The following is a 23,381-nucleotide window of genomic DNA, read 5'->3' on the forward strand; positions in this document are numbered from 1 at the left end:
AGAGTCACTTTTAAGTGTTAAATTTCTACCTCAATTTCTTTTTTTTAATATATATAGCTTAATAGTTTCTTTAGGTTCTCACAAGGTAGAGTGGTAAGGAAAATTTTTTTTTCATTGAAACTTTCTCCCACTGAAAGCTTGTGGGAAAATGAGAACTATGTTTTGCAAATAAACCCCAGCGGTATAATGAGCCATGAACACATATATTCAACTGTGGAATACAGTCCACCAGAAATACCTTGCAATCCCTGCCACCAAAGACAATCTGACAGTAATAAATAGTGAAGTTCTTTAGAAACAACAACACACTCTGCACAATGCATGCAGGCACACACAGGCACACATACACAAACTGGTAAAAAAAAAATTACGGCTAAAGAACTTACCTAGCACCTTTTGTGGTAATAGATGGATTAATAAAATGTCAAACCAAATCAAAATATAACTGATTAAGTGTTTTGAAAATATATTTTTGTTTGCTTTTCTTCCCAGCAAATCCAACCAGAATGCAACAAAAAGAGAAATTCTCATGGTACCTGGGGGAAAGATTACAGGACATATTGTAAACTGTTGACCTATAGGCCACATCTCGCTGCACGTGTACTTTGTTTGGTCCACACAGTGTTTTAAAATTTTAGTTTAGCTGCCAGCATTTGAAAAATTGAGGTATTTAAAATAAACATTAGTTTCTAACACCTCTGGGAAGATATGGCAACATCTGGCCGTCTTTCCAACATGGCAGGCTTTTTTTTGAGAAGAATAGTTGATGTCTCTGTCTATCTCCTGGGCAGGGCACTCACCACTCCTCATCCTGTCCTTGTCCCCAGGTGGGGGGTGCACTGCCTGTTTTGTCTTGGCGAGGCCTGCTTTACTCATTTACATGGCCTGCCTACCCTGCCAGCTTTGGTTGGTGACCTCTCACTAAGGAGGACCACAATAGCCTTCAGCAAATGTTTTAAGTGCTGGGAGAGGAAGAGGCTTACTCAGTGTTGCAGAGAAAGAACTAGATGCGGGTGAAAAGGGGTTAGGAGTTGCGAGTGGGGTGGTGGGGCAGAAACATAGACTTTAGCTCAGTGTCTGAATTAATTTTAGACACTTGACTTCTCAGCCTTGAACTGTCACAGAAAATAGTGGACATAGTCAGATGACTAAGAAGAAGGGATTCCTCTGTTACCTTGGGAACTGGACAGTATCCCCTTTAAGGAATTCTTCTGTGCTCAGATTTTTAAAAACATTTTAAATAGGTAATATAGTTAATAATTCAAAAGGTATTGAAAGATGCACAATGGAAAGTCAGTCTCCCACTACTTCTGTCCCTCATGCCTCAGCTCCTCCTAGGAGGCAAACATTGTGTCTTTCTTATGTATCTTTCCAGAGATGTTCTGTGCTTATACTCAATTAGGTATTTTTTCTTACATAAATGATAACTCACTAAACTAGTATATACTGTGCTGCCCTTGCATTTTTAAAGCAGAGATTATCCTAGCATATTGCAAGTCTTAGATCCTTGCATATTGGTATATGAAGAACAACCTTGCTCCTTTTTAATGCCTTCATGATGTATAGTTGTATCATAATTTATTTAACCATTACTGTATTGAGTACATACACTGTTGTATAATTAAGATTGTTTTTTATCTTCCATGGATGAAATTCTGTGGGTCCACAATTTCCTGTGTTTGCACCCTCTCCCTTTTCCCTGTTACTTTAATTTTACTGGCAGGACCGGATAATCAACGTGAAACTTTTGGTCTACTGGAAGGCTAAAAATTCAGGCTACTAGAATCACAATAAAATCTTTCTCTACGTCTGTCTCAGAAGACACTATACATAGTTGTATAAAAAATGATAATCCAGGGAATGTGCTAACAACAATCCCAGTTATGTTATCCCACAGTTTTAGATCAGTGCTTCTAAAACTTTAATGTGCATAAGATTATTGGGGATCTTGTTACAGTGCAGATTCTGAAACAGGCGAGGCCTGAGAGTCTGTATTCCTAACAAGCTCCCAGGATTCCAGGTTGTAGGTAGGCAGACTGCACTTGGAGAAATGAGACTTGAAGAACTTTGTTGGCATTCTATTTTAATATAGTGAGTAGTGTTGTTTACATTTCACAAATAGCCATAATCACCTGTTCCATAGGCTGAGGTGCTGAATTTGGTGGCCAGTGTGGTATCTTTTGCCTATGTGACAGTAGGGTAAATAGTATATGCTTTGTTTTTGATTCAGTATCCTAATATATAAAAAGCCAGGGCCATCACAATCAAACTAACCAGACGGAAGACTGAACAGCAGGCTTCGTGGGACAACAAGGCCGGCAGTGGGGTCAGTGAGGGACGACCAAACGACTGAACAGCAGGCTGTGTGGAGCGACCGTGCCGGCAGGGGGGTTAGTGAGGGATGACCAAACGACTAGCAGGCTGTGTGGGGCAACCAGGCCGGCAGGGGTGTTAGTGAGGGATGACCAAATGACTCAACAGCAGGCTGTGTGGGGTGACCAGGCTGGCAGGGGGGTTAGTGAGGAACGACCAAACGACTGAACAGCAGGCTGTGTGGGGCAACCAGGTCGGCAGGGGGCGGGAGGGCAGTAAGGAGTGACCAGGCCGGTGGAGGGGCAGTTAGGGGTGACCAGGCCGGCAGAGGGGGGCAGTTGGGGGTGACTAGGTTGGCAGGCAGAGGTGGTTAGGAGTGATCAGGCTGGCAGGGTGGGGGGCAGTTCAGGGCATTCAGGCAGGCAGGCAGGTAAGCAGTTAGGAGCTAGCAGTCCCGGACTGTGAGAGGGATGTCCAACTGCTGGTTTAGGCCTGATCCCCGGGATTGGGCCTAAACCGGCAGTCGGACATCCCCCGAGGGGTCCTGGATTGGAGAGGGTGCAGGCTGGGCTGAGGGGACCGCCCCCCCTTCCCCCCGCACAAATTTCGTGCACTGGGCCTCTAGTATTCTATACAATTTTTGATTTAGGTATATGATGTACTTTAGTGGGCATACTGTCAAATTATTATTTTAGTCTACTAAAATTATAGAGATTGAAACAACTTTTAACTTATCATTTTATATTTTTCTTTGAAGATGTTATTTATATATGGATGCTTCTGGGTATAAAATTTAATTGCAAATAAAACCAAAGCATTTTGGCCAAGTTGGGTTACTTATTTATCTCTTTTACTAGGCTGAGAACAAGAATTGCTTAACTGTTTGCCCTCTTATAAACTTGCTGTTGCCTGTGACAAAGACTCTCTCCTTGACCAAACTTGAGTTAGGCTCTCTGAGCCTTCTTCCTGAACTTGGCCCTCATTCTCTCTTTGGCCTACCTAAGACCCTTTTTGGCAAGAATCCTGCTAAGCGATAATCTGATCACCCTAGATATCTAATGATGGTCCTCGTCTCCCATCCTTAGTGTCTAAGTCCTTGGCCAGCCTCTAGCACAGATCCTGCCTATTAAGCCAGTTTAGCAACAATATCCCTACTCTTGATGTTCCCTCTTAGTGATTTTCCACCCACTGACACCCTCATTCTGTGCTGTATTTAGAGTAGAACCTGATTTTTCTCCCCTATTGCAATAGTCCTGAATTAGGTTTCCTTTGCCATTTTTAACCAGTGTCAGAATATTTTTTCCTTTAATACTTGTTTTTTGTTCCTCTGCACAATTTTTATTTTGCATCAATTCAAAAGCATTAAAAGGAGACAAGAGTTTATTTTCATCCCATTTCATTTTTCTATATGGTTTAAACTAATTTATTACTCAGAGTTAAATTCATATTTGGTGAATATCACTCAAAATTTAAAGTTTTTAAAAATAGCATTTGAAATGAATCTGTATCCTTACCCACATTTTAGATTGTAAAAAAGATAATTTTTTTTGAGAAGGGTAACTTATATAGGTATAAAAATGAACATGTGCTAAAGGTTTTACTTTACTTATGTGATGTGAAGAAACCCAGCAGGTGTTGTAATTGACTCAAAGGAAAAGTCAAAATAGCACAAATCTGTACAGAATAAACTAATGTTGAGATGAATTGCAAACTGAGACAAAACTGGTTTCCCCACAGTGGTATAGAAGTAAATTAAAATCACTATCAGTTACTTGCAACTTACAAAGTGGTCCAAATTAGCTCAAAAACAGTGAACTGGGCTAGAATTGGACAGCTGGACAGCTGGGCAGGTTATGCTATAGATGATACATAGTTTCCTATTGAAATGCCACATTTTTTCTACAAGGTGATGGACATCTTTGAGTTAAGGTGTATGCCTTAAATATTAACTTTCAACTTTTGAAAAGTACAAAATGATCCAATATTTGAAGATGACCATATACAAGGAAATGACAAAGAAGGCATAGAGACCATATATTATGTACTAGAGCCCTCGGGTGGGAGGCGACCTGGTGATAAGGGGAAGGTGACTCCCCATCACACCTCTGCTGCTGCCATTGCTGGAAGCTCAAGCCTCGGCTGGCCCTGGTTACCTGAGCCTTGGGCGGCCCTGGGTGGATGGGCAGCTGCCATCTGAGGCTTGCCTGTGCCTCAGGCATCGGCTGGGCAGCCGCCAAATGGGGCTTGCCTGAGCCTCAGTCTGGCCCTGGGTGGCTGGGCAGCTGCCATCCGAGGCTTGCCTGCAACTCAGGCCAGCCCTGGGCGGCTGGGGGGCTGAGGGGTCTGTGGGACTCCAGAGGTAGGCACGCAGAGTGGCCAGGCCCACCGCCAGGCAGGCCCACCGCCAGCTGCGCAGAGTGGCCAGGCCCACCGCCAGCTGCGCAGAGTGGCCAGGCCCAGCGCGCAGAGTGGCCAGGCCCACCGCCAGCTGCCATCTTTGAGGGCGGGGCAGTCAATTAGCATATTCCCTCCTTATTGGCTGTGGGCGCCACCATCTTTGAGGGCGGGGAAGTCAATTAGTATATTCCCTTCTTATTGGCTGTGGGTGCTGCCATCTTTATGATGGTGTGAGGGTCAATTAGCATATTCCCTCTTTATTATATAGGATTGCTACAAAGCACTGGAAAAACTGGAGACATTATATAACAGATAGCCTCTAGTCTTCAACCTTATAGCCTGAAGACTGAGAAGAAAAAGTAATATTTTCCTTGTACTTGAAAAATTAAACTTCATGCTGTGAATCCACTATCACTCAGATTGGGCTGTTTATAAGAATTCATCTTCATAATTGAGCATACTCACTTGAACTATTAAATATTCAGAGAAGACAAGAGAGTTGGAAGTCCACAAAAACAGTTTGACACCATTCATATTGTTTAAAAACCCAGTTGAGCCAGCAAATGTGGAGTGGAGACACTGTTGCTTCCCTTCTGGGAATACAAGTTGGACACAGCTGCTGCTCAAGTTGAAACGTGATGAATCCCCGTTAGGAGCTGACTAATGACTTCCTCCCTAGGACACAGGGCCAGGAAAATGAGACCTCCAGGTGAACTTGGTTAAGGAGCGCCTTAGGCAACTGCCATAAGGTCAAGTTCTTTCTGAGGCATCTTACAGCCATTCATGCATATGTGTTTGTCACTCATATTTGAAATAACATTTCCAAGAATGTTTTTTACTTCTATTTCTGTGAATTACTTTCTTTTACTCAGAGGTTTGCAAACTTTTTCATTAAAGGGCCAGATAGTAAATATTTTAGGTTTTGGATTCTTTCACAGATGCTCAACTCTACTTGTAAATTGAAAGCAGCCATGGACAATAGGTAATGTGGTTGTCCCAATGAGATTGTATTTATGGGCACTGAAATTTGAATTTTATATAACTTTCACATGGCATAAAGTATTATTTTTTTTTAACAATTTAAAAGTGTAAATATCATTCATAGTTTGAGGCTGTACAAAGAGGCAGCTGCCCAAATTTGGCCCTTGAGCCTTAGTGTACCAACCCTTTGCTTTGTAGGAGATAGTTGCTACATCAGATTTCTGTTCTGTCACCTCTTGAGAGATCTCGGGCAAGTAAATCTAGATCAAATCCATTATGTTAAAGCAGATAATCTACACCTAACTCACCAATTCTCATGGCTTGTATTTGCACATATTGGATTTTCATATTAGACTTCCTGTGTCAAGATAAGCTGTAGTGTGTGTGTGTGTGTGTGTGTGTGTGTGTGTGTGTTTGATGAGAGAGAGGCTTTCCCTGACCACCATGTCTGCAGTTGCTCCCCTGGGCTACTGCAGCCCCTGCAGAGATGTAGGTGACCACCTCTTCTTTATCATTTCATGGTGCTCCTCTGCAGTGGCCATTCCTGCAGTCTGAGGCTCTTTCCTCTTTTTTTTGGATTAGTGTCTGCTTCCCCCACTCTTGGGATGGCAAGTAGCACATCTGCCTGATTCTTCGCTGGGTGGCCAGTGCCTGCTCTCATAGTACCTGGTGAAGAGCACATGTTTTAGGAATACTCATTGCCAGAAAAATAGATAACTTTTATGAAGGTGACCATATTTGAAGAGCAGGGAAGATGCTTCATAGCTTTCTGTATTGCAAGTGCATATTTGGCAAATTGGGTTGTTAAAAGGCTGGCATCAAACATATTTGAGTTTAACATGAAGTAAATGACTATACTAAAAATAAAACAAACATACAACAGAAGGGACCAATTATTGCTAATAATTAGGAGTTTGCAAATATGGACTGCTCATTTAAATGTGAAGTTTATAAGTAAGGACAATCAGAAGAACCATATGCCAGGGTCCAAGGAGCTTTTCAAAGAATGTCAGGCTTATTTTATTCTGAAGTGTGTCTAGTGAGTGTCTTTTTCCTTATGAAAGTGTTATAAGCAAAAACAGAAGCATAGGCAGTGAAGAGTAGAGGAGAAAAGCACTAAATTTGGGATAAAAATATCGGGGTTCAAGTTCTGGATCTGCAGATGACTTGGAAGGACCAGCATTGTAACATCGGGAAAATCCACTGAATTGTCCAAAATAATAGGCTCAATTTTTGTGTGACAATCAAATGGCATGTGTACCAAGTGCCTGCGTAACCTCTTAAGCGCTGTTCCCATCTATTAATAAGTTAGTATATCTATATATATAAAAGGTTAAAATGCTAAGTGTCTGACCATCTGACTCGCTATGATGCACACTGACCACCAGGGGGCAGACACTCAACGCAGGAGCTGCTGTGACATGCATTGGCCATTTAGAGAAAAATGGCACTGTGGACCTAGTGCCAACAAAGAAACACTCAGCTTCCCCCAAGTGGGACACAGGTCCCACCACCACCCCAGAGCGACACCCCACCAAATCGCAGCCACACTGTTGAGACCCCATGGTACAAAATGCGGCCCACAGCCCAGCCCAGCCTGAAAACGGTCACTGTGGGTGCCGGGTAATGATGTCACTAGCAATGCCCAGCTTCCTCTCCCTAGCAACTAGCCTCCTTGCAGTTTCTTCAGACCAGAAACATGACTTGCTTTATAGCCAGGTGGAAACATTTTACACTTTAACCAAATGTCTGTGAAGCATTTTCCTGTGCCTTGTCTCATTTGATCTCACAGAAGTCCTGGAGTAGGTAGATAGGAGACTTGGTGGAATCCTATTTTATTTTCATTAGCTGGTAAATGGAGATTTAGAAAGGTTAGAAACTTGGCACGACTGAAAAGAAGAAATGGTAGACCTTGAAAATGACTTCACATTTTCTCACTGTGCAGAATATAGTCAAACACTGCTGCAGTTAAATATTTTACCCTTTGTTCTCCCTGCATGATCTACAATAATAATCTGCTTCATGTTGATATTTACTGCTATGTTGCTGACAATTACCTGAAAGAGAAGTTGAGGAACTTCTGGGCTGGAAAAAGTTTAGCTAAATCAGAAAGCAGGTCTAATTAAGCAAGTTTATTCTATATATATAAAAGGCTAAGTTGACTTATGCATGTGTGATATACTGTATACAAAGCTCTTGCTGGCGCCAATCACACGCGTGTGTTTCGAACTGTCATTGTCGATCATGAATTTGGTTGACACTTCTATTATAGAGAAAGGGCAAATAGCGATATTAACATATTTCTTCTAATTAATTTCCTTTCAATGTGCACGAATTTGTGCACTGGGCCACTAGTTTTATTATAAATCACTGACCAAAAAAAATGGTGATATCAACCAGTTTTCTCCTACTCTGGGTTTCCAGGCCTTAAGAGTCTAGACATGGTGATGATGATGATGATGATGATGGTGGTGGTGGTGGTGTTAGTGGTGATGAAATGAATGAGAAATGCAATAGCAGATATAATTTAATATATCCATATTTTGTCAGTTGCTTTGCTAGGCAATTTATATATATATTACTTAAAAATTCTCATAACAATCCTATGAGATAGTGTTGTTATTATCCAGATGAGTAACTCAGGTGTAGAGAGCTTAAGTAATTTGCCCAGGGTCTCACAGCTATAGATAGCAGAGTCTGGGTGACTCTGAGGCTCATCTTTATTCTGTGAGAGTTCTTTTCTAACTTTGTCAAGTATCAGATTCACCTGTGGGGCTTGATAATACCCAGATGGCTGCCTCCTCTTCCAGAATTTCTGATTCAGTATGTCTGAGGTACAGTCAGAGTATTTCCAAGTGATAGTGTTGATGTAGGGACCGCATTTTGAGAACCATTCCTCTACACCAGGGGTGGGGAACGTTTTTTCTGCCAAGGGCCACTTGGATATTTATAACATCATTTAATTAATATAATTCACTTAATATAAATTTATGTTGCCATGAAAAAAGCTCCTCGATTTATTGAATTTCGAGTCCTGCCTGCAGTTGCCTTGGCAGGGCCAGACCAAGTGATTTCGCATGCCTACACAGCCAGATGTCCCCCACCCCTGCTCTAAACCATGCTGTTCTTGTTCCATAAAGGACTCAGGCTGGTTCCTTTTTTTGCTTTGCCTTTGATCTGGTTCAAAATTCTTAGGAATTTCCAGGTTCCCTTGGATTTTAGAAGTCTGGAGGAAGGGAGAGGAATCTTAGAAAGGTTCTGTTCAACTAGGTCCCTTCTAAAGTCTGAAGGAGTACCATTGTACCCTTCAACAGGTTATCTCCATGGTCTTCCAAATCATTGGCATTTACATCAGAGTATAGTGTCTCCTTTTCCTTCCTGGTTGGCTTTGGTCCAGATCTGTTCTTCTGATTTGTAACAGGCGTCTTCATAGCCCAGTCCAATTATTGACCCCTGGATCTATTGCTTTATTGATGTATCAGCAAATTTGCTGCATATTATATTTGAACCCTCTGTGTGCCCAGTACCTTGGTGAAGCTGGGACTACAGTGATTTACACAACCAGATATGGTCCCTGCCATTAGAAAACGTTGATTCTAGTGAAGAAAGCAGACATTAGTCAGAAAAATCAGATTGGTGTCAGTGGTAAGTGACACAAAGGAGTGTTATATAACAGGGAGATCTGAGTCTGTTTGTGGAGAGAAGGGATGGTCAGGGAAAGCTTGTTTGTGGAAATAATGAGTGAGCACAAACCTAAAAGCAGAACAAGGGATTGATGGGTGCAGAGGCACAAGTGGGGAGGAGGCAGAGGAGTGGTGTGTGCAGAGGCTGTGACAAGAGGGAGCATGGCACAGCTTAAGATTAAATTGGATTCTTCTCATATTAAAGGATAATTCTTAAAAAAAGGCGAAATTGTGACTCTCATATTGAGATAAAATGAATATTATTAAAGATTATTCAACTCATAATGAGAACACCCAGTCAGATGTTATAAACAGTATAAAGAGAACCCAAAGAACACATTTGTAGATCAGGAATACTGAAATGAATGTTACAAAGGCAAAAATGGTTTCTAGGGGTGAGGTGATAGTCAAAGGAATCTCCATTGGCCAGGATGTAATTTGCATGTCTATGGACGAGAATTATCCTGTATTACTATTAGTTATCTATAATTTACAGAACTGTAAAATAACTCTCATAGAATCTGATAACCAGGAGGTTTCCTTTACAATCAAAACAATGCATAGTTTTCCATTGATGCATGTTTTATTTTCCTATGAGTATTTTGATACTGACTTATTTTTATAGTTTGCAGCTAGTTGGATTTGATCTCAAGAAGTACATGGCTCATATGTTAGACACTTCAAAAAATATGGGGTACAGTTTACTGCTAGACCATTCTTACTCCACCTTGAGTATGACCCACTATGATGAGTAAAATACCCAGCTGGTCACCCTTTGCTAAATCCCTTTAAACACAAGTCTAATTGATGTCCTATGGCCAGTTCCTTCCTTCTCATGGCAGAAAGCAAGAAAAATATCTTTGAGGGAAGGCAATCAGAAAGTGAGAGTAGAACTTGGCCTTCATTCAGGAGCCCCTCTGAGAACAAAGGGAGACACCTTTCCAATGAAGCGGAAAACCAAAGTAGTTTTGCCAAGTTGAGGTCTGGCACAGCCTCCAGAAGGTTTGCAACAAGGAAGGATTTCTTCAAGTGTATCAGGTTCCCTCTTAACTAAGAGAGGGGTAATCATTTGGTCAATTAACAGGATGACTGGTACTGGTGAGTTTGAATTGATGATTTGTTTTGTTGACTGTTAAACCAGCATTGACAGGTTCTACAACACCTTAATTGGGAACCCACTCAGTAGCCATGTGTTAAACAGTTCCTTAATGTTTAAGAGAATGAATCACCCTCTGTTTTTTCATTGTAAAGTGGGTGTGTAGTGCAGGCTCCCTGTTTTCTATGTCAATGCCATACTGTACTAGGAGGCAGAATTAGAAAGACCCCTTTTAATTCAATTTGTAGCTGATTAGAATTCAAAACTGCAATTTCACAAATGTTTGATAAAAATGTCACTGGTTTTTATTGAGTTTTATTATTAACCTCTAGCAAGTGTCTTTATTTTGTTTTTTTGAATTAATGTGTCTGACTTCTCAGTAATGCATGCTGACTCTAGTTTTGTTTCTGCTAGAAAACACCAACCAGTGGAATAATGCATTTCATTGGCTGGTTCAGCACAAGACTTTAAAGAAATGGCGAGATAAATAAGTTACCTACAGGAGACAGTGTTCTTGGTATATTTTTTCCTTCTCCAAATGTAGTAAAAGATATTAAAACTGTCTCTTAAAAATAGCAATTTGTTTCCTTCTGCTATAATCACAGGTGAAAGTGCTATGACATGTGTATCATTTATTTGAACTGTAAGTGATTTAGTTAAAAGAAAAGAGTAAAAAATTCACAACCCAGAAACAGCAGTCTTTTTACTAAATCAGACCTCTAATAGTAAACAGCTCAAAAAGCCTTCCATAATATTTATGAACAATTTCTCAGTTTTATACCCAGACATTCCTGTCATACTCTGCAAAGAAGTTAATCCTGGCTGAACAAAGAGAAGAACCTTTTTTAGATCCAATAGACTGGATAATTCAGTAGTGAAGTAAATGATTACCCATCTTTCAAGCAAAGCTTTTATGTAAGGCAACTTTATAACTTCATCTACTCCAACGAGAAAAGCATTAAAGGCCATAGGGAAAACAAAAGGCAAAAGAGAAATGTAGAAGAGTGTCACATCCTTTACATCTCTATGGCCACTTGTTTCATAACCACACACACTGAGCTAACCCAATATAAAGCCACAATGTAACTTTTAAAAAGGCGTTTCATTGTTCCCATGGTAGTCAGTCCTCACAAATAAGGGAACACCACCACTATTATTTTTCTTTGCTGTGTTGTTTTAAAATATACTCATCTCTTCTATGTTTTATTGTGTAGGAAAGGGCAATAAAAGTCATCAATAATAGCCATCATAACATGCTGCAGGAACTGTCAAGAAAGTGATTACTGGGGAAAAAAACAAGAGACCTTTTTAATTTCTTTGTGGCTCACAGAGTAATCTAAGTCAAGATTTCCAAGGTCCTACTTTTCCAAAGAAACAAATACAGTTATTTTTTTCCCTTGAGGAGATGAATCCATGTGCATTGATTCCTGCCTGTTGTCTGATCATGCATGTTTCCCAAAGCTCACTTCTCCAACCATCTGCACTTGCAAAGGAGGCACTTGCAAAACATGCCGATTCCTGGGCTCTCTCCTGGGCTGGGGTAGGGTGGGGACCAGGAAGATGCAGTTTTCTCAAGTTTCCCAGGTGACTTGTTAGCACATTTAAAATCTGAACATTGCTTTATGGGAATGAAAAAAGCCTGGTGATTGGAATAAACTGTTGAAGGTGATTTGGGAAGAAAATATGCAGCAGTTATGCAGATGCATATACTTTATTTTATTAATTCCTTCATTTCCTGGTTTAAAAACTCAAGACACAGCCCTTTTAACTTGGCATCAAAGTTCTGGGGAACCTCTTCTCATAGAAGCAGGCATGTGCACACGAGATCTCATTTTGCAGCCAGTTTCAGGGGTTGATGAATCCTTTGCACTCCATTCATGGGTATCTATGGATGTGCCTTATATCTCAGGAACCCTTCACCGGATGGGAATTATTTTAAGGGGAAAGGGGAAGCAAAAACACAAGTGAATAAGGAAGAACAGGGCAGAGGTATCCAGATCACTCTTACAGTTGAACAAAGGTGAAAATCAGAGGGTGTGGATGAGTTGAAATGCTGCTGTATGCCGCTGGCCACGTTGTACACCCTGAGGTGGGACTTTGTCTTTGAAGGATGGGGAGCCTTTCTATATGTTTCCCTGTATGTATAGATCTCATAAAAAAACACAAGCCTAACATATGCTACCTGTCCATCAATGAGGTAGGCTAATTTCCTTAGTGTCCCTCTCAGTGGATCAAAAACTTCAGGAAGACCAATAGAAAATATTAGCCCCATTTATTTCAAAAGCATTATTTCAGATCACATCGCAAAGGACACAATTATTTATCAAGTATTATTAAAATAAACTACAAATTTCAGTCTAGACCAGGGGTGAGGAACCTTTTTTCTGCCAAGGGCCACTTGCATATTTATAACATCATTTGTGGGCGATACAACTTAAAAATTAGCCTTCTATATTTGGTCAAACATTTAATTAACTCATCCCTAATGCCTTGGCAGGGCCAGACCTTATACAGCCTATGGGTCAGACATTCCTCACCCCTGGTCTAGACCAAAGCCAGATAAAAATCAGATATTTATTAAAAGAGCCTGTATTATTTGTAGGAACCTGGATGGAATTAGAGGACATTATGCTAAGTGAAATAAGCCAGTCAATGAAAGAAAAATACCACATGATCTCACTCATTTGGGGATAATGAAAAACATTATAAACTGATGAACAAAAAGATAGATACAGAGGCAGTAAAGCATCATTCAGACTGTCAAATTACAGCGGGAAGGTTAGGGAGAGGTGGGGGAAATAAGAGATCAACCGAAGGACTTACATGCATGCATATAAGAATAACCAACGGATGCAAAACATTGGGGGGTGAGGGCATGTATGGGAGTGGGGTAGGGGGGGGGCAATGGTAAGATATGTACACATATAATACCTTAATAAAAATATATAAAAAAATAAAAGAGCCTGTATTATATTTTTTTAGGGGTAGTAATATTGGGCAATCATACTTGGGTCTAAAAAAATTAGCAGCAACACTGGATCCTGAATCCATGCCCAATATCATGAGACTTTACCCAGTCTACTTCTTTTCTTTTTAATTTTTATTGATTTTTTACAGAGGAAGGGAGAGGGATAGAGAGTTAGAAACATCGATGAGAGAGAAGCATAGATCAGCTGCCTCCTGCACACCCCCTACTGGGGATGTGCCCGCAGCCAAGGTACATGCCCTTGACCGGAATCGAACCTAGAACCCTTCAGTCCGCAGGCCAACGCTCTATGCACTGAGCCAAACAGGCTAGGCTAGGGCCAGTCTACTTCTTTTAAGCCATCCAGTCATCATCACAACTGCTAGAAGGAGTTGTCACTGTGTCATATACTGGACTGCTAGGGTTAATTATGGTGTCTGGCAACGTGATTCCCTTCCCTGATATAGTTTATAGAGCTTTTTAAAAATAAGGATCATGTGACTGTGTGTTCTCATTTGCTGAAAAGCATTCGTTCTTTCGGTTCTTATAGAACCCACTGCAGTAGTGTTGCTATTTTATAAAAATGTCCTCAAAAGCAAATATTGTTGAATATAAAGACATTTCCAAAGCAGTTGATGATATGAAGAAGGTAAAAGGAGTGAACACATGTGAAGTGTTTTGATCTTTATGTCAGAGATGAAGCCATATTTGTAAGTGGAGGAAGTAGCAAGGACTGCCTTCATGAAAGAGTAAGCGATGAAATGCCCGTGTTAGTTAGCACTACACATTTAATTAGACATCTCTCTTTAATTTATGGTTTCCTGAAAAGACTTGAGTTCTTCTTCTGGCTGCTCATGGTTTTATTTGGTTACCAATAATGGAAACTAGTTGTTTTTCAGGAAAGGTGTGCATGGATAATAAATCCTGTGCCTTGCTCGACATATTGATGGTTTTGTTGATGAGAGGTTGCACAAAGTCGATAGTTGATTCTGCTTTGTGGTGACATTTGCATTTAATAAAAAGTTATGTTTATTGCAGCTGCTGTACAAACACAACTGGCACTTAATGTGTTGTGGCTAAAAATGCTCCGTGGAGAATGAGTGTCTGAGCATGAAACATAGGTAAGGATGATTATTGTTATTTTTTTGTTTTAAAACACTTTGGGCCTAAGGTCACAGAGATAGATTAACTATAATCCTTGGTTCATGACACACTGTAATCCTTGGTTCATGCATCAACCCCATTCTGCTTTATTTATTTACTTCATAATATAACAAATAGTCATGAAGCTAAGAACGAAATATTATGAGTAACTCACATTCTGTGTGTGTCCTTTTAATTTCATCTCTGCCTCCTCCTAATAGGTCAACTATTCATCATTTCTTGTTCTTCTTTTAAATTTTAATTTGTATAGATATTCCCATCAGTGGCCATTTGGTTTGTTTCTTTTCCTTTTCCTTTTTCTTTTTTTTTAAGAATGGTACTGCTGTGAAAGTTCTTACACACATTTCCTGGTACCCATGTAAGAAAGCAAAACATTGCTGGCAATTGAACATAAGTAATGCTCAGAATAAGCCATAAACAAAGCCATTCTGTAGCCCTATAAAATTACTGACCATCCCTCTCTTCTGACCATCACTGCCTTTCTCTGTGTGATCACTACTTCTAGGCCAATTCCTGTCTGCTTTGATCCCCAAACCCCTAGAAAAAGCCCTTATGAAGATGCTCCCAAGGTTCTTTTGGAGTAAGTTTCTCCTTTGCTGTCTGGAAAGTTGAAACGCTTAATTGGGACTGCCTTTGTGTTTCTGATGGCCTTTCACTGGTGGCCTTTGAAACACGTGTTTAACTTTGTCTTGACTATTAACATATATACTTAGGATATATATTGGGGGAGGGTATGTGAATACTTGAACTTATAAGTTTCTCAAAATATTGTCAACTTCCATCCAAGTGTGTCCCATCACATTTTATTTCCATCCACCATGAAAAAAAGTCTACCTGACTCATTGCTGCACACAAATTAAGTGCACAGGACGACATGTGTATATATAGATGTATCCCTTCCAGCATATGGGAAGCTCACTTCTTTTCTTTAAAGAAATACATGTTTATTCTATCTGTTGTCTTATGGTATTTCAGTAGTGGAATGTGGTTAGCATAATTTCTTTTGAATTTTAGCTTGTGGTGCATTCATATTTTTAAAAGGTCAGCTGAAAAGTCAAATCTATGTGTTTTCTTAATAGTAGTTTTCTTTCTAATTTTAAGAATGACCTAGATCAGTGGTTTACAAAGTTTATTAGACATATACTAGTATGAATCATTCCAAAGATCTCCATTTGAACAAGAAACTCCAGAGGATTGTAAGGTGGAGAAGAGGGTCCTACAATGTGTAGCAAATAGATCTGTTAGTTGCCAGAGCGGAGGGGGAAGTCCTATCTCCCAGTAGATGAAGTATTGGATGATCTTGTGAATTATAAAATGATGATAATGAAGTAGATGTTAATCTGAATGAGCACATGTAAGGATTACACAGTAAGTGTGTGGTATTTAGTGAATGAATGTGTGAAATGCAGGGGAAATTGTGGACACTGCACCTCTTAAACTGAAACTGTACTTGGAGGGAAGGTATGGTATTTTCTTGGATCTTTAAAAAAAGTCATACCTTCAGGGAGCTTAGAGACTTGAGCGGGAATATAGACCATAAATAAAAATTGCACATTATGCAGGGGCAGTTTTGATAAATGCTATGAAGGAGAAGTTCAGGGTGCTATGAGAGTGGGCAACGGGGACCTCCCCTAGTTTGGCATCTCTCCAAGGTCAGAGATGTTTTCATGAAAAAGTGAGGTTTAAATTGAGGTAGTCAAATGGGTCAGAGATCCCAAGACCACACCCAGGTTCATGATTTGCTTGGAGTACTCATGGCTGTGATTTATTACAGCAGAAGGTTAAAAAGCAAAATCAGTAAAGGTATGTGGCATGTGGGGTGAAGTCCAGAGGAAACTGGGGACAAGGCTCTGAGAGTTGTCTCCCAGTGGAGTCACTCAGGGACTGTGCTAATTGTGACAACATGTGTGAAAGATTGTCTTAACAGGAAAGCTCGTGAGAGCTTCAGTGCCCAAGGATTTTATTGGGGCTGGTCACTTAGGCATCCTCTGCCCAATACATATCAAAACTCCAGACTGCCAAAAAGAGAGTGGGTTTGGCATCAACCATATTATTTGTGCAAACAGTTTAGGCAAAGGGAGCCACTCTTCTCAGTTCTGGGAGTGGTGGGAAGCCCCTGAAATTCAAGTTCCCAGAGGCCAGCCAAGAGTTGACTTTGTGAGCCAACCTTTCTTAATGTAGCAGCCACAGGCCTGCTGTGTTAACTTCTTCTGTACAGCAGAATGCCTGAAGAAAGGAGGGATGAAATGACATGAGGTCTTGGCCTTGCTTTAAAATATTCAACAAAGAAAAAAAAATGGAGGGGGAAAAATGAAGCAAATGTGGGAAAATCTTGATTATTGTTGGCCTTGAGTGGATGGGTACTAGAGGTTTGTTATATTGGTTTCTCGTTCTGTTTGAGAATTTTCATAATAAAAAGTGAAAAAAACCTAAAGCCCCCAAATCAAACTATAGAAATAAAGAGAAGAAAGAAAGATAAACGTTGGCCAGGAGGCTAGATTTTGCTTTAGTTCAATTTGGTTCAGGTTAATTATAAAAATTTAATTTAATAACTAATTGAGTATAATTCAATTAATTCAAGATTTTTTTTTTTTTTATTTGAAGCCTATTATTTGGCAGGGCTGTAGCTACCTCCTGTGAAAGGTGCAAAGATCAACAAGACACCTGATCTTTGTGTCTCTGGGCTCATCTATGAAATGAGTGTGTTCATGAGTTCCCCCTCACTCGGGTGTTGCAAAGAATTGTTGGATAGTGAGAGAAACCAGCTGCTGCAAGTTTCATTAGCAGCCATGAATGCTATAATACATGCAGATTGCCACCACGGGGAGGCATGTGATTCTCTCATTGCCTTAGAAGAATATTCAGTGAGCAGAACCTTCCTGAGGGGAAATGATGACAGAGCTATTGCCCCGGAGAATTGCCTTGGCAGTGGCCTGGCCTGGGAAGAGGGCCTGTCAGGGTCCTCCCTTGGAGGAGATCTGGATGTGGAAGGCCAGATGATGGACGCTAGCTTTTATTTAAAAGGGAATAGATAAGCTATTGAAGCACATCAGAGGTGGCTTTATTTGAAAATGCTTTCAAGAGCTGTTTTGACAAGATCAGGGAGGAGGCGATGGTATCATTAAATAAGCTGGCAACTTTTGTAACCAGCTTTTTGGTTTTCCACCTCAAGGGAGAGCCAATAAACTTTGATTCCCAGTGTTAATGTAATTATTTTGATTTTTCTGGCTCATTCTAAGTAAGGCAGCAGAACTGCAATATTAGATGGCCGAAAGCAATTCAGAAATCTCTTGTCCCCAAGGACACCCGCTGCCATTCAGAAGTAGCAGGAGAGGGGGTGGAATAAATTATTTCCTCTGATCTTGTTAGTGTTGAGCATATTATGGGGAAGCAAATGCATTGCAGCACTAATGCCAGAAGGTTACTGCAGGCAGAGGAAAAAGAACAAAATTTCTCTGCTTTTTCAAAGGTTTACTTTAAACATGAATTCCTCTTTATATATTTTAAAAATTGTTGTGTGAGGGGTTTTCCTCTTTCCTTCTGATTCTGAAGGGTCTTCCTTCTATATCATCATGCTGCTTGTCATCCAGGGATTCTCCCTGATACTGCCCCTGGCAGCTGTAATAGACTTTTTAATGTCTATTGTTACTCCAGTCTGTGTTTGGTTCATTTAGCGTAAATGGTCCTATCATTCTGGGAGGTTTCCTTGGGCCCAGTGAGAAATGGCTTTTATGAATAGACAGGCGTGCTTGGCTAGGCCAACCTGCCATGGTGAGCCTGGTGATTCCCCCCGCACCCCCCCATCCCTTTGAAAATACACTGTATTTAATTTTTCCCTTCAAATATACATATATTTGAAGGGAAATAATGAAATTATATATATATATATATATATATATATATATATATATATATATATATATACACACACACACACACACACACACACATATATATATATATATATACACATACACACACACTAGAGGCCCAGTGCACGAAATTTGTGCATGGCGGAGGGGGGTGTCCCTCAGCCCAGCCTGCACCCTCTCCAATCTGGGACCCCTTGAGAGATGGCAGTTGTGGGCAATCAGGCTTGGCTGGGTCCTGTGCTCTGTAGGACATCCCTCTCACAATGATCCCGGTAGGATCGGGCCTAAACAGTCAGTCGGACATCCCTCTCACAATCCAGGACTGCTGGCTCCCAACTGCTCGCCTGCCTGCCTTCCTGATTGCCCCTAACCGCTTCTGCTTGCCAGCCTGATCACCCCCTAACCACTCCCCTGCCAGCCTGATTGATGCCTAACTGCTTCCCTGCCAGCCTGTTTGTTCCTAAGTACCCTCCCCTGCAGGCCTGGTCACCCCTAACTGCCCTCCCCTGCAGGCCTGGTCACCCCTAACTGCCCTCCCCTGCAGGCCTGGTCCCCCCCAACTGCTCTCCCCTGCAGGCCTGGTCACCCTCAACTTCCCTCCTCTGCCGGCCTGGTCACCCCTAACTGCCCTCCCCTCCAGGCTTGATTGCCTCCAACTGCCCTCCCTTCCAGGCCTGGTCCCTCCCAACTGCCCTCTCCTGCTTGCCTGATCGCCCACAACTGCCCTCCCTTGCAGACCTGGTCCCTCCCAACTGCCCTACCCTGCTGGCCATCTTGTGGTGGCCATCTTGTGTCCACATGGGGCAGTCATCTTGTGTCCACATGGGGGCAGCCATCTTGTGTGTTGGAGTGACGGTCAATTTGCATATTATTCTTTTATTAGATAGGATTAGATAGGATAGAGGCCTGGTGCATGGGTGGGGGCTGCCTGGTTTGCCCTGAAGGATGTCCCAGATCAGGGTGGGGGTTCCCTTGGGACATGGGGAAGCCTGGGTGATGGGCCTGTGGTGGTTTGCAGGCTGGCCACGCCCCCCAGCGACCCAAGTGGAGGCCCTGGTATCTGAGATTTATTTATCTTCTATAATTGAAAGTTTGTAGCCTTCAGTGGAGCCAAGCCTCTTGCTGGCTCAGTGGCCCCAGCCATTTTTGTTGGGATTTATTTATCTTCTATAATTGAAACTTTGTATCCTTAAGCGGAGGTCAAGGCAGGCCAGGGCAAGCAGAAAGCTTGGCTTCCTCCATTGCCGGGGAAACCCAAGCCTCCTGCTCTCTCCATGGCCACAGCTATCTTGGTTGGGTTAATTTGCATACTCGCTCTTGATTGGCTGGTAGGCGTGGCTTATGGGTGTAGCAGAGGTATGGTCAATTTGCATATTACTCTTTTATTAGAAAGGATATTTCTTTCAGAGAGAAAAGAAGAGGGAGAGATAGAAACATCAATGATGAGAAAAAATCATTGATTGGCTGCCTCCTGTTGGGGATTGAGCCTGGAACCTGGGAATGTACCCTGACCAGGAATTGAACCCTGATCTCCTGGTTCATAGGTTGATGCTCAACCATCTGAGCCACACTAGCTGGGCTGTATTTAATTTTTAAATACCAGCTGATTCAGGGTTTTTAAGATGATGGACAGTCACAAAAGGAATACAGTAATTGAAATTTCCTAATGATGGAGCAGAGGCAAAGAATATATTTATCTTGAGAAGTCATAACAACTTGATCAGAGGATATGTTTATAGTTGTAAAACTTGTTCCCTAAGAAATAAATTTAAAGATGATGTGTATGCATTTATATAATTCTTTGTTTTCCAGTTCTAGGGTTGTTAATAATTTAGGGTTGGGCTCCTCTTACTGTAAACTGTAAACAAACCTTGAGGACTAGGCCACTGGCATCGGCTTTAAATCATCATCTTCACATCAGTAGTGACAGCTAGGCCTTGACTTTCATTGTGCTGTGAACATTGTTTCCTGGAAACAAATTTCACCTTGAAGTTTTAGGCCTCTGATTTTGGAAGGCCAGAAGGCCAGGCAACATTCCTTACTTAAATATATCTTTACCTGAGAAGGGATTTTCACTTTTATTTTCTCCAGTGTCCTTCTCAATTTTATATCTACATCACCAAAATTATCTGTCATGGCAATTAAAGACAAAAGAACAACTGAAGCCAACTCACTAGATGCTTGGAATTTTGAGGACAGGGGATCCTGGCAAATTCACTTATTTCCAACTGGTGTTCATTGTCATTGATCAATTGATTAGTCTCCATACCCTACTTTCTACCTACTAAATTTTTATTTCATTCATTCAAAGAACCATAGGTTTTCCATATTTTACTCTTTCTGAAATTTGAGACCTTATAACTGATATGCTCAGTCAGTGTTGATACCAAACCCAGGTTCGGCTGCTTGCTTCTTCAAAAGCCAGTACTCTAAGAGACAGGTGCTGGTGTAAGGAAAGCCAGTTTATTCAAGAGCCGGACACCTGAGAACATGGGGACTCTTGTCACAAAGACCCATTTCGCATCTCAGTGCAAGCAGGGGTTTTTATGAGCCGGGAGGGGAAAGGAAGAACAAAGGAACCCGGAGTGCGGTTGTGGGCTCCGTTGAGGGTGCTGTGTTCGAGGCAGCAATCTGCTCCAATAACTATCTAGAGCTGGACAAGCAATGGTCTGGTTTTTGTCAGTCATAGGTGAGCAAATCTCTTGGAGCTGCAATGCCTGAAGGCTGAAGTCAGCTTACTTTCAGGTTAGGTCCTAGAATCCTTTGAGCAAACAGGCTATTTATTCATAGCTAAATGTGAACTTAGAAGTCATCATTTATAGAAACAATGTTAAAAAAGTGGCAGTGGCAGGGTAAGTTACAGTGTCATGTTGTCTGAAAAGAACATTAAGTCAATGTTCTTCCAATTTATGGCATCTTAGATTCCAGGATGTCTGTTATCTCTCAAATTCTTCTTCATCTTTGTTGTTGTCACCTGAGTCTGGGCCACTAATGTCTCTTATTTAGACAATTGGAACAACTGTGCAACTAGCCTACCCACAGTTGTCTTACTTATTTTCAGTCCACTTCCCATATGGATGCCACACTGATCTTACAAAAAATGCCAATAAGATTTTGCCATTCCTCTATTTAAAGTCCTTTAATGGCCTTTCATTGACTTGAAGATAGAGTCCTTTTTTCTTTCTTTTTAATCATCACCTGAGGATATGTTTCTATTAATTTTCAGAGAGAGAGAGAAAGAGAAAGGTGTGTATGTAAGAGAGAGAGAGACACATGAGAGAGAAACATCGATCTGTTGCCTCCTGTATGTGTACCAACCGGGGATCAAACCTGCAACATAAGTTTGTGCCCTGACTGGGAATTGAACATGCAACCTTTTTTGGGTGTATGAGAAGATGCTCCAAGTCACTGAGCCACCCGGCCAGGGCAAAAGAAAGACCTTTTAAATAGAGGCTATTACATTGGCCTGCAGGACTTTGGATGGCCAGGCTCTTGCTTTCTCATCCATCTCATTTCAAACTCTCTTCCCTCCCTCGACCTCCATACTGTATCTCAGAGCACCCCCAAGTACAGTCATCCAGGAGCCCTATATTTACCATATTCTTGTCCCACCTGTACTAATACTCACTAAAACAAAAATTTCACTTACTTTTTCTTAAATTTATTTATTTTATTTATTTATTTATTTTATATATATATGTTTTTATTGATTTTTTACAGAGAGGAAGGGAGAGGGATAGAGAGTTAGAAACATCGATCAGCTGCCTCCTGCACACCCCCCACTGGGCATGTGCCCACAACCAAGGTACATGCCCTTGACTGGAATCAAACCCGGGACCCTTCAGTCCACAGGCTGACGCTCTATCCACTGAGCAAAACCAGTCAGGTCTTAAATTTATTTTAAAGGGAAACTTTGTCTTACCACTCTAAGTGGAAAATAGTATTCATTGAGTATCTATTTTCAGACACTTTATTAACATTTAAAAGTTAGCCTTTTTTATCAACAACATCAGCTTTGTGCCTTAAGTGCTTCACTACCATCTTTTAGCAACAATTTCTACAGCTCAAATTCTCTCAGTGTTTTTTTTTTTTTTTTTTTTTTTTTTTTTTTTTTTTACAAGAGGAGGATTCTGGCTTAGAGGGTTTGGCCTTCTTTCCTGTCTCTCCTGACCCCTTCCCTCCCATCAGCTAATCTTACCCATCTTCTTAGTTTCAGTTTAAACAACCACAACTCCAAACTCGATTAGAGTGAACTATTTAATCCCATCAGATAGACTGCCTTCTTTTTATAAAGAAATTTTTGAGAGAGAAATGAGAGAGAAACATTGATTGGCTGCTCCCATAGGCACCCTGACCAGGGATTGAACCCACAATCTTTTGGTGTACGGGAGGACGCTCCAACCAACTGAGCCACCTGACCAGGGCAAGAATATTTTCTTATGTCTTTTTTATTATCATGAAATTCATAGACAATATTATCTATCTCTCCACATACTTTAAAAAATGTTATACTGGTTTAACTGCAATATAAAGAAAAAAGAAAAGGGAATCAATTTACAATAAACTAAGTGTAAATGGTGCAACTACATCTGAAGACACAATGTATTAGTTAACTGCTTATGTCTTCTTGATCTGAATAAAACTGAATTTAATAGACGATCAGAAGCCCTTGAGTTGAAGGAGTACTGAAACAAAAGAAGAGAAGTGTTGGGACACTAGAATAAAAACTAGTCTTAGGATAAATAATAACATATATGATGAAATAAAGAAGGATATAATCTTAGTTGAAGTAGTGCTAACATGCTAAGTAGATGACACAGTTTTGAGGTAGAGAACCTAACAAGTATGATATTCCTGGAAGTGAGTTAGACTTGTTTATAAGAGTAGTTGCAAAATAATTCCTTATGTTT

The 23,381-nt window shown here is 40.9% G+C and overlaps 1 protein-coding gene across 9 annotated transcripts in view; it reads left to right on the forward strand.

The window, feature by feature from the left end:
- The window catches only part of FHIT (fragile histidine triad diadenosine triphosphatase), a 1,390,165-nt gene that overhangs the window by 62,728 nt on the left and 1,304,056 nt on the right, over nt 1-23,381 (forward strand). The gene's annotated exons all lie outside the window — the stretch shown is intronic.

The sequence above is a fragment of the Plecotus auritus genome (genome assembly GCF_963455305.1).
Source record: "Plecotus auritus genome assembly, chromosome: 6".
In the NCBI taxonomy this organism is placed as follows: Eukaryota; Metazoa; Chordata; class Mammalia; order Chiroptera; family Vespertilionidae; genus Plecotus; species Plecotus auritus.